At 39.3% G+C, this 16,283-nt stretch overlaps 1 long non-coding RNA gene across 1 annotated transcript in view; it reads right to left on the bottom strand.

Moving 5' to 3' along the window:
• Window positions 1-5,769: 5,769 nt before the first annotated feature.
• The window catches only part of LOC309652248, a 72,850-nt gene continuing 62,336 nt past the window's right edge, over window positions 5,770-16,283 (bottom strand). The window contains exon 2 of the long non-coding RNA XR_014258621.1: window positions 5,770-6,007. This is a non-coding gene — a long non-coding RNA (uncharacterized lncRNA). The remainder of the gene's footprint in view (window positions 6,008-16,283) is intronic.

Below are 16,283 nucleotides of genomic sequence, written 5' to 3'. Positions count from 1 at the left end.
GCATTGGCAGGCGGACTCTTAACTACTGTGCCACGAGGGAAGTCCCTAGAATTTGGTTTTGATACTCGATTTTTGCTTTACCTATCTTCAAGCCTCTACTTTTACAAATATCTAGTAATTTGACCCTTGTTCAGAGACTGCTTCAAGTTCATTCTTTCTTTTTCTTTCTTTCCTTTCCTTCTTTCTTACTTTTATTAAAAAAGGTTGCAGTGAACATCATATGTATAATCTTGGTGAAATTATAAATATTTCTACAATATAAATTCCAAACAGGGTCTTCCTTAGTGGCTCCATGCATTTATAAATTTACTAGATATTGTCAAATTGTCCTTCAGAAAGTTGCATCACTTTATGGTTTCACAACAATGCATGAGCACTCATTTTCCGATCGCCCATCCTCAAACTGGAGGCTATCCAACTTTTTCATTGACCTTTCGGCAGTTTGCAAGGTAAGAAATTATATTCCATTATTGTTTGGCCTTTCATTTCTTTTATTACTAGTGAGGTTCAACACTTCCCCCTGTTTTTTGGTAATTGGTGTTTCTTTGTACCCTTTGCTTACTTCATCTTTGTCTTCTGTTGGGTTTTTCATCTTCTTTTTATAACTTTTGATTTTGAGCTCTGCATAAATTAGGTAAATCAGCCCTTTGTCCTGTATCTTCCAAATATGTCTCAGTTGTCATTTTATAATTCCTTGTTTCTTTAGTATTTATTTTTGCCATGCAGGGATTTTACATCATTACATAGAAAATTTTGTAAGGTTTCCCTTTTTAGCTTCTGGACAAAGATCACTTAAAATAAGAAATTCAAATAACCGACAAAACTTTAGGAAGCTAGAGGGTGTGGCTGGAAGAAGTTGGGAGGGGGTTAGCGCCCGTGATGGGCAAAGACGAAGACAGGGTGGGTGGGGCTGCACCTGGGAAGCAAAGCAGATAAGTCAGCCGTAGGCTTGGTCATCCCTGTGAAGCCAACGAGGACACATCTCTACAGCTGTGATTAGAGCGCTCTGGGGGCCCCATCAGGTGCTCAAAGCCACGGTCACAGGAGGGGAGCACAAGTGGCGAGGTGTTGCTGCCCAGTGGGCCTTTCTCCTTGGGCAAGAGGGCAGGTGATAGTGCTTTTTTTATGGCAAATATAGTATGTGGATACTGGAGAAAGAGAACTTGGTTAGTTAGTGCATGGAATATGAAAAAGTGAATAAAAACCATGTTTAATTCCACCACAGTTAATACTTTAGCCCATTTCCTCCCCATCTTTTTTCAGCTCATTTTGTTTTAACATCTTTATTGGAGTATAATTGCTTTACAGTGGTGTGTTACTTTCTACTTTATAACAAAGTGAATCAGCTATACATATACATATATCCCCATATCCCCTCCCTCTAGCGTCTCCCTCCCACCCTCCCTCCCTCCCTCCCACCCTCCCTATCCCACCCCTCTAGGTGGTCACAAAGCACCGAGCTGACCTCCCTGTGCTATGCGGCTGCTTCCCACTAGGTATCTATTTGACATTGGGTAGTGTATATATGTCAGTGCCACTCTCTCACTTCGTCCCAGCTTACCCTTCCCCCTCGCCGTGTCCTCAAGTCCACTCTCTACGTCTGCGTCTTTATTCCTGTCCTGCTCCGAGGTTCATGAGAACCGTTTTTTTTTTTTTTTTAGATTCCATATATATGTGTTAGCATATGGTATTTGTTTTTCTCTTTCTGACTTACTTTAGTCTGTATGACAGTCTCTAGGTCCATCCACCTCACTACAAATAACTCAATTTCGTTTCTTTTTATGGCTTGGTAATATCCCATTGTATATATGTGCCACATCTTCTTTATCCATTCATCTGTCGATGGACACTTAGGTTGCTTCAATGTCCTGGCTATTGTAAATACTTCAGCTCATATTTTTAAACTTGGAATTATACTTCATATGCATTTTGGTTTTCATGATTCTTTTTTTAAAATTTATTTATTTTATTTTATTTATTTTTGGCTGTGTTGGGCCTTTGTTGCTGACCACGGGCTTTCTCTAGTTGCGGTGAATGGGGGCTACTCTTCGCTGTGGTGTGTGGGCTTCTTATTGCAGTGGCTTCTTTTGTTACGGAGCACGGGCTCTAGGCACGCGGGCTTCAGCAGTTGTGGTGCGCTGGCTCAGTAGTTGTGCTGCACGGGCTTTGTTGCTCCGCGGCATGTGGAATCTTCCCGGACCAGGGCTCGAACCCGTGTCCCCTGCATTGCCAGGCGGATTCTTAACCGCTGCACCACCAGGGAAGCCCAAGCTCTCCTTAAATTACCCGGTTTGTGCATGCCGCGTGCTTCCTCTAGACACCCGGTCTGAATCAGACATAGATACACAATGTGTACAAATCGATAAGAAAAAGGTAAAGAACCCAAGCAGGTAATAAACAAAGGCAATGGATTCACAAAAGACAAAACCTTGTTGCCAGTGACCATGAAGAGATGCTTAACCTCCAAGATGCTTGAAGCCATGCCTCCTACCACAAAGAGGAAGTGAGGAAATGGGACTAATTCACGACCCGCTGAATTGAAAATTGGTAATTCAGGAGTGTGATTCAGCAGTAGCCAGTAGAGCTGAAGGGAATGACCCTTTCGAATCCACCATTCGTCTTCTGGAATCCCAAACTTAATTCTTCTCTAGGTATAACAGCTAGAGAAGCTATGCGCACCTGCCCCATCAAAAGAGCAGTGATACTCGATGATTAGAAACCACCTAAATGCTTATCAATAGGGAATGTGTTACTAAATTCTATTTATAAATTATAATACCTTAAAGCAGTTAAAATTAACTAGGTCTAAATCAACAGGGGGTAAATCATAATGTTAAGCAAATATAGGACATGCCATGGTGATTACATTTATGTGTAGAATTGAAAAGCTCAGGACGATACTATGTTGTTTACAGAACATACTTTTGTAATTAAAGCCTGAGATCAAGGATAGGGAAAATAAGCACCAGCTTCAGATCAGAGGTGACTTTGGGGATGGAAGGAGAGAAGTTAATTGGACATCGGGACCTCCAACCCTACCTGTAAACTTTTCTTTCTTCAAAATCTCTGAAGTAAAAATGGCAACAATTAACATCTATCACATTGGAGTAGTGATTAATTGGGTGGTATAGTTTTCTATGTATATTTTATACATGGGAAATCTTTCATACTTGAAAGACAGTTAAAACACCTAAATGACCCATTTAAATCAGGGAAGCAAGGTACAACGTGTCCACAGGCTGGAACACCAGGCGGCCTTTGAAAACCACCATGTCAGAGAACGTAGGGAAGCAGGGAGATGCTCAAGAGACATCTGATGTGAAACGTAGATTAGAAAATAATTGTATGGGGGACTTTTTGTCAGCAGACTTTTAAAAAAAAATGTACCTTCCTCTTCATCACACCTAGAAATGTGAAGATAAATGCCAGATGGTCCCTGATTATAGGTGACTTGTCTTTTCTCCTATATATCAGTTTTGACAATGACTATATAGTCATTTATCAGAAAAATAAACAATCTAATGATTAATTTGTACCAGCAGCCTGTCAGAATAAACAACTGAACAGCAGCATTCAATTTCAGACCAAACACCTTGAAATTAGTTTTGCTATTTACTGTGCTAATGCTGCCCTCCGATGGAGAAATAGAAGAATGCTTATGACTGTAGAGCAATTTATAAAATCCAGGTGTGTTCTTCACATGTTGATAAAGATACTATATAACTTTATTAAAAATTAATACATGTGCAATAGAAAAAACTTAAAGTACCCAGAAAAATACAAAGAAAGAAAAAAATCACCCATAATCTCACTTTATTATTAGCTCAGGATTCTGAGTTCCTGGGCAGGGGAGATAAAAAAGACCAGGGTGTACTAGTTCTTTCAGTATAAAGTCAACTTTTCTTCTATTGGAGTGCTAACCTAGAATTTGTTTTTTAAATACATTTATTTATTTATTTATTTATTTATTTATGTGGCTGTGTTGGGTCTTCGTTGCCACATGTGGCCTTTCTCTAGTTGCGGCGAGCGGGTGGGGGGGCTACTCTTCATCGCCGTGCGCGGGCTTCTCATTGCGGTGGGTTCTCTTGTTGCGGAGCACGGGCTGTAGGCGCACGGGCTTCAGTAGTTATGGCTCTCGGGCTCAGTAGTTGTGGCGCTTGGGCTCAGTAGTTGTGGCTCGTGGGCTCTAGATTGCAGGCTCAGTAGTTGTGGCGCACGGGCTTAGTTGCTCTGTGGCATGTGGGATCTTCCTGGACCAGGGCTCAAACCCGTGTCCCCTGCATTGGCAGGCGGACTCTTAACTACTGTGCCACGAGGGAAGTCCCTAGAATTTGGTTTTGATACTCGATTTTTGCTTTACCTATCTTCAAGCCTCTACTTTTACAAATATCTAGTAATTTGACCCTTGTTCAGAGACTGCTTCAAGTTCATTCTTTCTTTTTCTTTCTTTCCTTTCCTTCTTTCTTACTTTTATTAAAAAAGGTTGCAGTGAACATCATATGTATAATCTTGGTGAAATTATAAATATTTCTACAATATAAATTCCAAACAGGGTCTTCCTTAGTGGCTCCATGCATTTATAAATTTACTAGATATTGTCAAATTGTCCTTCAGAAAGTTGCATCACTTTATGGTTTCACAACAATGCATGAGCACTCATTTTCCGATCGCCCATCCTCAAACTGGAGGCTATCCAACTTTTTCATTGACCTTTCGGCAGTTTGCAAGGTAAGAAATTATATTCCATTACTGTTTGGGCTTTCATTTCTTTTATTACCAGTGAGGTTCAACACTTCCCCCTGTTTTTTGGTAATTGGTGTTTCTTTGTACCCTTTGCTTACTTCATCTTTGTCTTCTCTTGGGTCTTTCATCTTCTTTTTTTAACTTTTGATTTTGAGCTCTGCATAAATGAGGTAAATCAGCCCTTTGTCCTGTATCTTCCAAATATGTCTCAGTTGTCATTTTATAATTCCTTGTTTGTTTAGTATTTATTTTTGCCATGCAGGGATTTTACATCATTACATAGAAAATTTTGTAAGGTTTCCCTTTTTAGCTTCTGGACAAAGATCACTTAAAATAAGAAATTCAAATAACCGACAAAACTCTAGGAAGCTAGAGGGTGTGGTTGGAAGAAGTTGGGAGGGGGTTAGCGCCCGTGATGGGCAAAGATGAAGACAGGGTGGGTGGGGCTGCACCTGGGAAGCAAAGCAGATAAGTCAGCCGTAGGCTTGGTCATCCCTGTGAAGCCAACGAGGACACATCTCTACAGCTGTGATTAGAGCGCTCTGGGGGCCCCATCAGGTGCTCAAAGCCACGGTCACAGGAGGGGAGCACAAGTGGGGAGGTGTTGCTGCCCAGTGGGCCTTTCTCCCTTGGGCAAGAGGGCAGGTGATAGTGCTTTTATTATGGCAAACATAGTATGTGGATACTGGAGAAAGAGAACTTGGTTAGTTCGTGCATGGAATATGAAAAAGTGAAGAAAAACCATGTTTAATTCCACCACAGTTAATATTTTAGCCCATTTCCTCCCCATCTTTTTTCAGCTCATTTTGTTTTAACATCTTTATTGGAGTATAATTGCTTTACAGTGGTGTGTTACTTTCTGCTTTATAACAAAGTGAATCAGCTATACATATACATATATCCCCATACCCCCTCCCTCTTGCATCTCCCTCCCACCCTCCCTATCCCACCCCTCTAGGTGGTCACAAAGCACCCAGCTGACCTCCCTGTGCTATGTGGCTGCTTCCCACTAGCTATCTATTTGACATTGGGTAGTGTATATATGTCAATGCCACTCTCTCACTTCGTCTCAGCTTACCCTTCCCCCTCCCCGTGTCCTCAAGTCCATTCTCTACGTCTGCGTCTTTATTCCTGTCCTGCTCCGAGGTTCGTGAGAACCGTTTTTTTTTTTTTTTAGATTCCATATATATGTGTTAGCATATGGTATTTGTTTTTCTCTTTCTGACTTACTTCACTCTGTATGACAGTCTCTAGGTCCATCCACCTCAGTACAAATAACTCAATTTCGTTTCCTTTTATGGCTGAGTAATATTCCATTGTATATATGTGCCACATCTTCTTTATCCATTCATCTGTCGATGGCCACTTAGGTTGCTTCAATGTCCTGGCTATTGTAAGTACTTCAGCTCATATTTTTAAACTTGGAATTATACTTCATATGCATTTTGGTTTTCATTATTCTTTTTTTAAAATTTATTTATTTTATTTTATTTATTTTTGGCTGTGTTGGGCCTTTGTTGCTGAGCCCGGGCTTTCTCTAGTTGCGGTGAGCGGGGCCTACTCTTCGCTGTGGTGTGTGGGCTTCTTATTGCAGTGGCTTCTCTTGTTACAGAGCACAGGCTGTAGGCACGCGGGCTTCAGTAGTTGTGGTGCGCTGGCTCAGTAGTTGTGCTGCACGGGCTTTGTTGCTCCACGGCATGTGGGACCTTCCCGGACCAGGGCTCGAACCGTGTCCTCTGCGTTGGCAGGCGGATTCTAAACAAGTGCGCCACCAGGAAAGCCCCAATCCATCTTATTCCTTGATGCATTTTGTGGTAAATTGCAGACATCGGTACATGTCTCCTTAAGTATTTCAGCAAGCATGGCATTAACTAGTGAGCCGTATTTGTTTACAGTGCTTTTCTTTGAATGTAAACTTTACACAGAGTAAAATACAGCAATATTTTTTTTTCTCTCGGTAATTTCATTTTTTTTTTATTGAAGTACAGTTGATTTAAAATGTGTTAATTTCTGCTGTACAGCAAAGTGATTCAGTTATATATATATATACATTCGTTTTTTTTTTTCACACACACACACTGTATTTTATTTTTACAAGAGATAAATAGACTGACACCAAGCATTGTACATGGATGACCACAACAAAAACAACAATGATTGCAATTACCAAACATGAAACACACTCATACTATGTCATAATATTGACATTCAGTCCAGTAATCCTCCACTGTAACAGCTCCTTTACTTTGCAGTGAAAATTGATTTGTATATTCTTTGCCTCTGAGTCCTTGTGGGATTTTTTTTTTTTAATTCAGACAGAAAGTCACAAAAATTGTACTCATCCTCATCAGTTCACTCAGTCCCATGTAATTAATTGTTTTTTTTCATCTTGATCTTTTGTTAGCACTTTTATGAGTTCATCAGTTTTTCATCAGAGTTCTGAAAATGCTTATTCATTCAGTTCAGCAGTACAGTCAGTTACCAGAAACCTGTACTTGTCAGAGTCTTTTCCATGAATTTCTTGAAGATGAAACCCTTTTATAGGAACATATTTGCAAAATCATCAGAGTACACCCAGAACTGTCTGTAAATGACAAAAGACTTAAAAATGACCACGGTAAAAGATTTGATGAAAGTTCATAATAATGCAGTTGACAAGAAAATTAGTTATTTCTGAGATATACATTTTAAAGTAATAACTAGGATTATGACTTATAACATTATACCAGAACATATAAGATTTTTAGAAATTTCATGTAATGTCTGAAACATTTATATTAACATATTTCCATACATATTTCCATACAAATACAAATATAAGATTTTTAGAAATTTCATGTAATGTCTGAAACATTTATATTAACATATTTCCATACATATTTCCATACAAATACAAATATAAGATTTTTAGTAATTTCATGTAATGTCTGAAACATTTATATTAACATATTTCCATACAAATAACCCAATGAAAGTTTAGTATTAGTTGTTTTGTTTGTTTTTTTATACTGCAGGTTCTTATTAGGCATCAATTTTATACATATCAGTGTATACATGTCAATCCCAATCGCCCAATTCAGCACACCACCATCCCCACCTCACCGCAGTTTTCCCCCCTTGGTGTCCATATGTCCATTCTCTACATCTGTGTCTCAACTTCTGCCCTGCAAACTGGCTCATCTGTACCATTTTTCTAGGTTCCACATACATGCATTAATATACGATATTTGTTTTTCTCTTTCTGACTTACTTCACTCTGTATGACAGTCTCTAGATCCATCCACGTCTCAACAAATGACTCAATTTCGTTCCTTTTTATGGCTGAGTAATATTCCATTGTATATATGTACCACATCTTCTTTATCCATTCGTCTGTTGATGGGCATTTAGGTTGCTTCCATGACCTGGCTATTGTAAATAGTGCTGCAATGAACATTCGGGTGCATGTGTCTTTTTGAATTACGGTTTTCTCTGGGTATATGCCCAGTAGTGGGATTGCTGAGTCATATGGTAATTCTATTTTTAGTTTTTTAAGGAACCTCCATATTGTTCTCCATAGTGGCTGTATCAATTTACATTCCCACCAACAGTGCAAGAGGGTTCCCTTTTCTCCACACCCTCTCCAGCATTTGTTGTTTGTAGATTTTCTGATGATGCCCATTCTAACAGGAGTGAGGTGATACCTCATTGTAGTTTTGCTTTGCATTTCTCTAATAATTAGTGATGTTGAGCATCTTTTCATGTGCTTCGTGGCCGTCTGTATGTCTTCTTTGGAGAAATGTCTATTTAGGTCTTCTGCCCATTTTTGGATTGGGGTGTTTGTTTCTTTGATATTGAGCTGAATGAGCTGTTTATATATTTTGGAGATTAATCCTTTGTCCGTTGATTCGTTTGCAAATATTTTCTCCCATTCTGAGGGTTGTCTTTTCGTCTTGTTTATGGTTTCCTTTGCTGTGCAAAAGCTTTGAAGTTTCATTAGGTCCCACTTGTTTATTTTTGTTTTTATTTCCATTACTCTAGGAGGTGGATCAAAAAAGATCTTGCTGTGATTTATGTCAAAGAGTGTTCTTCCTATGTTTTCCTCTAAGAGTTTTATAGTGTCCAGTCTTATATTTAGGTCTCTAATCCATTTTGAGTTTATTTTTGTGTATGGTGTTAGGGAGTATTCTAATTTCATTCTTTTACATGTAGCTGTCCAGTTTTCCCAGCACCACTTATTGAAGAGACTGTCTTTTCTCCATTGTATATCTTTGCCTCCTTTGTCATAGATTAGTTGACCATAGGTGCGTGGGTTAATCTCTGGGCTTTCTATCTTGTTCCATTGATCTATGTTTCTGTTTTTGTGCCAGTACCATATTGTCTTGATTACTGTAGCTTTGTAGTATAGTCTGAAGTCAGGGAGTCTGATTCCTCCAGCTCCATTTTTTTGCCTCAAGACTGCTTTGGCTATTCGGGGTCTTTTGTGTCTCCATACAAATTTTAAGATGATTTGTTCTAGCTCCATAAAAAATGCCATTGGTAATTTGATAGGGATTGCATTGAATCTGTAGATTGCTTTGGGTAGTATAGTCATTTTCACAATGTTGATTCTTCCAATCCAAGAACATGGTATATCTCTCCATCTGTTGGTATCATCTTTAATTTCTTTCATCAGTGTCTTATAGTTTTCTGCATACAGTTCTTTTGTCTCCCTAGGTAGGTTTATTCCTAGGTCTTTTATTCTTTTTGTTGCAATGGTAAATGGGAGTGTTTCCATAATTTCTCTTTCAGATTTTTCATCATTAGTGTATAGGAATGCAAGAGATTTCTGTGCATTAATTTTGTATCCTGCAACTTTACCATATTCATTAATTAGCTCTAGCAGTTTTCTGGTGGCAGTTTTAGGATTCTCTATGTATAGTATCATGTCATCCGCAAAGAGTGACAGTTTTACTTCCTCTTTTCCAATTTGTATTCCTTTTATTTCTTTTTCTTCTCTGATTGCCGTGGCTAGGACTTCCAGAACTATGTTGAATAATAGTGGTGAGAGTGGACATCCTTGTCTCGTTCCTGATCTTAGAGGAAATGCTTTCAGTTTTTCACCATTGAGAATGATGTTTGCTGTGGGTTTGTCATATATGGCCTTTATTATGTTGAGGTAGGTTCCCTCTATGCCCACTTTCTGGAGAGTTTTTATCATAAATGGGTGTTGAATTTTGTCAAAAGCTTTTTCTGCATCTATTGAGATGATCATATGGTTTTTATTCTTCAATTTGTTAATATGGTGTATCACATTGATTGATTTGCGTATATTGAAGAATCCTTGCATCCCTGGGATAAATCCCACTTGATCGTGGTGTATGATCCTTTTAATGTGTTGTTGGATTCTGTTTGCTAGTATTTTGTTGAGGATTTTTGCATCTATATTCATCAGTGATATTGGTCTGTAATTTTCTTTTTTTGTAGTGTCTTTGTCTGGTTTTGGTATCAGGGTGATGGTGGCCTCATAGAATGAGTTTGGGAGTGTTCCTTCCTCTGCAATTTTTTGGAAGAGTTTGAGAAGGATGGGTGTTAGCTCTTCTCTAAATGTTTGATAGAATTCACCTGTGAAGCCATCTGGTCCTGGACTTTTGTTTGTTGGAAGATTTTTAATCACAGTTTCAATTTCATTACTTGTGATTGGTCTGTTCATATTTTCTGTTTCTTCCTGATTCAGTCTTGGAAGGTTATACCTTTCTAAGAATTTGTCCATTTCTTCCAGGTTGTCCATTTTATTGGCATAAAGTTGCTTATAGTAGTCTCTTAGGATGTTTTGTATTTCTGCAGTGTCTGTTGTAACTTCTCCTTTTTCATTTCTGATTTTAGTGATTTGAGTCCTCTCCCTCTTTTTCTTGATGAGTCTGGCTAATGGCTTATCAATTTTGTTTATCTTCTCAAAGAACCAACTTTTAGTTTTATTGATCTTTGCTATTGTTTTCTTTGTTTCTATCTCATTTATTTCTGCTCTGATCTTTATGATTTCTTTCCTTCTGCTAACTTTGGGTTTTGTTTGTTCTTCTTTCTCTAGTTTCTTTAGGTGTAAGGTTAGATTGTTTACTTGAGATTTTTCTTGTTTCTTTAGGTAGGCTTGTATAGCTATAAACTTCCCTCTTAGAACCGCTTTTGCTGCATCCCATAGGTTTTGGGTCGTCGTGTTTTCATTGTCATTTGTCTCTAGGTATTTTTTTATTTCCTCTTTGATTTCTTCAGTGATCTTTTGGTTATTTAGTAACGTATTGTTTAGCCTCCATGTGTTTGTCTTTTTTACGTTTTTTTCCCTGTAATTCATTTCTAATCTCATAGCGTTGTGGTCAGAAAAGATGCTTGGTATGATTTCAATTTTCTTAAATTTACTGAGGCTTGATTTGTGACCCAAGATGTGATCTATCCTGGAGAATGTTCCGTGCGCACTTGAGAAGAATGTGTAATCTGCTGTTTTTGGATGGAATGTCCTATATATATCAATTAAATCTATCTGGTCTATTGTGTCATTTAAAGCTTCTGTTTCCTTATTTATTTTCATTTTGGATGATCTGTCCATTGGTGTAAGTGAAGTGTTAAAGTCCCCCACTATTATTGTGTTACTGTCGATTTCCTCTTTTATAGCTGTTAGCAGTTGCCTTATGTATTGAGGTGCTCCTATGTTGGGTGCATATATATTTATAATTGTTATATCTTCTTCTTGGATTGATCCCTGGATCATTATGTAGTGTCCTTCCTTGTCTCTTGTAACATTCTTTATTTTAAAGTCTATTTTATCTGATATGAGTATAGCTACTCCAGCTTTCTTTTGATTTCCATTTGCATGGAATATCTTTTTCCATCCCCTAACTTTCAGTCTGTATGTGTCCCTAGGTCTAAAGTGGGTCTCTTGTAGACAGCATATATATGGGTCCTGTTTTTGTATCCATTCAGCCAGTCTATGTCTTTTGGTTGGGGCGTTTAATCCATTCACGTTTAAGGTAATTATCGATATGTATGTTCCTATGACCATTTTCTTAATTGTTTTGGGTTTGTTTTTGTAGGTCCTTTTCTTCTGTTGTGTTTCCCACTTAGAGAAGTTCCTTTAGCATTTGTTGTAGAGCTGGTTTGGTGGTGCTGAATTCTCGTAGCTTTTGCTTGTCTGTAAAGCTTTTGATTTCTCCATCAAATCTAAATGAGATCCTTGCCGGGTAGAGTAATCTTGGTTGTAGGTTCTTCCCTTTCATCACTTTAAGTATATCATGCCACTCCCTTCTGGCTTGCAGAGTTTCTGCTGAGAAATCAGCTGTTAACCTTATGGGAGTTCCCTTGTATGTTATTTGTCGTTTTTCCCTTGCTGCTTTCAATAATTTTTCTTTGTCTTTAATTTTTGCCACTTTGATTACTATGTGTCTCGGCGTGTTTCTCCTTGGGTTTATTCTGTATGGGACTCTCTGCGCTTCCTGGACTTGGGTGGCTATCTCCTTTCCCATGTTAGGGAAGTTTTCGACTATAATCTCTTCAAATATTTTCTCTGATCCTTTCTCTCTCTCTTCTCCTTCTGGGACCCCTATAATGCGAATGTTGTTGCGTTTAATGTTGTCCCAGAGGTCTCTTAGGCTGTCTTCATTTCTTTTCATTCTTTTTTCTTTAGCCTGTTCCGCAGCAGTGAATTCCACCATTCTGTCTTCCAGGTCACTTATCCGTTCTTCTGCCTCAGTTATTCTGCTATTGATTCCTTCTAGTGTAGTTTTCATTTCAGTTATTGTATTGGTCATCTCTGTTTGTTTGTTCTTTAATTCTTCTACGTCTTTGTTAATCATTTCTTGCATCTTCTCAATCTTTGCCTCCATTCTTATTCCGAGGTCCTGGATCATCTTCACTATCATTATTCTGAATTCTTTCTCTGGAAGGTTGCCTATCTCCACTTCATTTAGTTGTTTTTCTGGGGTTTTTTCTTGTTCCTTCATCTGGTATATAGCCCTCTGCCTTTTCATCTTCTCTATCTTTCTGTAACTGTGGTTTTTGGTCCGCAGGCTGCAGGATTGTAGTTTTTCTTGCTTCTGCTCTCTGCCCTCTGGTGGTTGAGGCTATCTAAGAGGCTTGATGGGAGGCTCTGGTGGTGGGTAGAGCTGACTGTTGCTGTGGCGGTCAGAGCTCAGTAAAACCTTAATCCACTTGACTGTTGATGGGTGGGGCTGGGTTCCCTCCCTGTTGCTGTGGCGGTCAGAGCTCAGTAAAACCTTAATCCACTTGACTGTTGATGGGTGGGGCTGGGTTCCCTCCCTGTTGGTTGTTTTGCCTGAGGCAACCCAACACTGGAGCCTACCCGTGCTCTTTGGTGGGGTTAATGGCAGACTCTGGGAGGGCTCACGGCAAGGAGAACTTCCCGAACCTCGGCTGCCAGTGTCCTTATCCCCCCGGTGAAACAGAGCCACCACTCGCCTCTGCAGGAGACCCCCCAACACCAGCAGGTAGGTCTGGTTCAGTCTCCCCCAGGGTCACTGCTCCTTCCCCTGGGTCCCGATGCACACATTACTTTGTGTGTGCCCTCCAAGAGTGGGGTCTCTGTTTCGCCCAGTCCTGTCAAAGTCCTGCAATCAATTCCCACTAGGCTTCAAAGTCTGATTCTCTAGGAATTCCTTCTCCCGTAGCCGGACCCCCAGGTTGGGAAGCCTGACGTGGGGCTCAGAACCTTCACTCCAGTGGGTGGACTTCTGTGGTATAAATGTTCGCCAGTCTGTGAGTCACCCACCCAGCAGTTATGGGATTTGATTTTACTCTGATTGCGCCCCTCCTACCGTCTCACTGTGGCTTCTCCTCTGTCCTTGGATGTGGGGTATCCTCCTTGGTGAAGTCCAGGTTCTTCCTGTCAATGATTGTCCAGCAGCCAGTTTTGATTCTGGTGCTCTCGCAAGAGGGAGTGAGAGCACGTCCTTCTACTCCGCCATCTTGGTTAATCCCACATTCGTTTTTTATATTCTTTTCCGTTATGGTTTATCATAGGATACTGGATATAGTTCCCTGTGCTATACAGTAGGGCCTTGTTTATCCATTCCATGTTTAATAGTTTACATCTGTTAACCCCAACCTCCCATTCCATCCCTCCCCCAACCTCCTCCCCCTTGGCCACCACAAGTCTGTTCTCTATGTCCATGAGTCTGTTTCTGTTTTAAAGGTATGTTCATTTGTGTTATATTTTAGATTCCACATAGAAGTGATATCATATGGTATTTGTCTTTCTCTTTCTGACTTATTTCACTTAGTATGATAATCTCTAGTTGCATCCATGTTGCTGCAAATGGTATTATTTTGTTCTTTTTTATGGCTGAGTACTAGTCCATTGTATACATGTACCACATCTTCTTTATCCATTCATCTGTCAGTGGACACTTAGGTTGTTTCCCTGTCTTGGCTATTGTGAATAGTGCTGCTGTGAATATAGGGGTGCATGTATCTCTTTGGATTAGAGTTTTGTCTGGGTATATGCCCAGGAGTGGGATTGCTGGATCATATGGTAATTCAATTTTGAATTTTTTAAGGAACCTCCATACTGTTCTCCAAAGTGGCTGTACCAATTTACATTCCCACCAACAGTGTAAGAGGGTTCCCTTTTCTCCACATCCTCTCCAGCATTTGTTATTTGGAGAGTTTTTCATGATGGCCATTCTGACCAGTGTGAGATGGTACCTTATTGTAGTTTTGATGTTCATTTCTCTAATAATTAGTGATTTTGAGCATCTTTTCATGTGCCTATTAGCTATTTGTATTTCTTCTTTGAAGAAATGTCTTTTTAGGTCTTCTGCCCCTGTTTTGATTGGTTCATTTATTTTTTTGTTGTTGAGTTGTATGAGCTGTTCATATATTTTGGAAATCAAGCCCTTCTCGGTTGCATTGTTTGCAAATATTTTCTCCCGTTTTGTAGGTCGTCTTTTCATTTTATTAATGGTTTCCTTTGCTGCGCAAAAGCTTGTATGTTTGATTAGGTCCCATTTGTTTATTTTTGCTTTTATTCCTATTGCCTTGGGAGACTGAGCTAAGAAAACATTGGTACAATTTATGTCAGAGAATGTTTTGCCTGTGTTCTCTTCTAGGAGTTTTATGGTGTCATGTCTTACGTTTAAGTCTTTAAGCCATTTTTTGAGTTTATTTTTGTGTATGGTGAGAGGGTGTGTTTTCAATTCATTGATTTACATGCAGCTGTCCAACTTTCCCAGCACCACTTGCTGAAGAGGCTTTTTCCCTTTGTATATTCTTGCCTTTTTTGTCAAAAACTAATTGACTATAGGTGTGTGGGTTAATTTCTGCGCTCTCTGTTCTGCTCCATTGATCCATATGTCTGTTTTTGTGCCAATACCATGCTGTTTTGATTACTATAGCTTTGTAGTATTGTCTTAAGTCTGGGAGACCTAGGCCTGTTGCTTTGTTCTTTTTCTTCAGGATTGCTTTGGCAATTCTGGGTGTTTTATGGTTCCATATAAATTTTAGGATTATTTGTTCTAGTTCTGTGAAAAATGTCATGGGTCATTTGATAGGGATTGCATTACATCTGTAGATTGCTTTGGGTAGTGTAGTCATTTTAACAATATAAATTCTTCCAATCCAAGAGCATGGGCTATCTTTCCATTTCTTTGAATCATCTTCAGTTTCCTTTACCGTTGTACAGCTCTCAGCATACAAGTCTTGCACCTCCTTGGTCAGATTTATTCCTAAGTATTTTATTTTTGGAGGTGCATTTTTTTTCAATATTTCTTTATTTGGCTGCGCCGGGTGTTGGCTGCCACGTGCGGGATCTTCATTGCTGCGTGCAGGATCTTTAGTTGCGGCATGTGGGATCATTAGTTGCGGCATGCGGGATCTTTATTTGCGGCATTCGCACTCTTACTTGTGGCATGTGAGACCTAGTTCCCTGACCAGGGATGGAACCCGGGCCCCCTGCATTGGGATTGTGGAGTCTTAGCCACTGGACCACCAGGGAAGTCCTGAGGGTGTGATTTTGGAAAGTATCGTTTATTTTACATTCCCTTTCTGATATTTCATTGTTGGTGTAAAGAAATGCAACCGATTTCTGTATGTTAATCTTGTATCCTGCTACGTTTCTGAATTCACTGATCAGTTCTCGTAGTTTTTGTGTGGAGTCTTTAGGGTTTTCTACATATAGAGTCATGTCATCTGCATATAATGATGATATTATCTCTTCCAATTTGGATACCTTTTATTTCTTTTTCTTGTCTGATTGCTGTGGCTAGGACTTCCAATACTATGTTGAATAGAAGAGGTGGAAGTGGGTATCCTTGTCTTATTCCAGAGTTTAGCGGGAGGGCTTTCAACTTTTCACCATTGAGTATTATATTGGCTCTGGGTTTGTCATAAATAGCTTTTATTATGTTGAGATGTATTCCCTCTATACCCACTTTGGTAAGAGTGTTTATCATGAATGGATGTTGAATTTTGTCAAGTGTTTTTTCTGCATCTATTGAGATGATCAAGTGGTTTTTGACTTTTGTTTATGTGGTGTATCACATTGATTGATTTGCATATGTTGAACCATCCTTATGAAC

This window comes from Balaenoptera physalus, assembly GCF_965194825.1.
Source record: "Balaenoptera physalus genome assembly, chromosome: X".
Taxonomy (NCBI): domain Eukaryota; kingdom Metazoa; phylum Chordata; class Mammalia; order Artiodactyla; family Balaenopteridae; genus Balaenoptera; species Balaenoptera physalus.
Note: the sequence above shows the minus strand (reverse complement) of the source record. Positions and strands in the feature narration are given on the sequence as shown.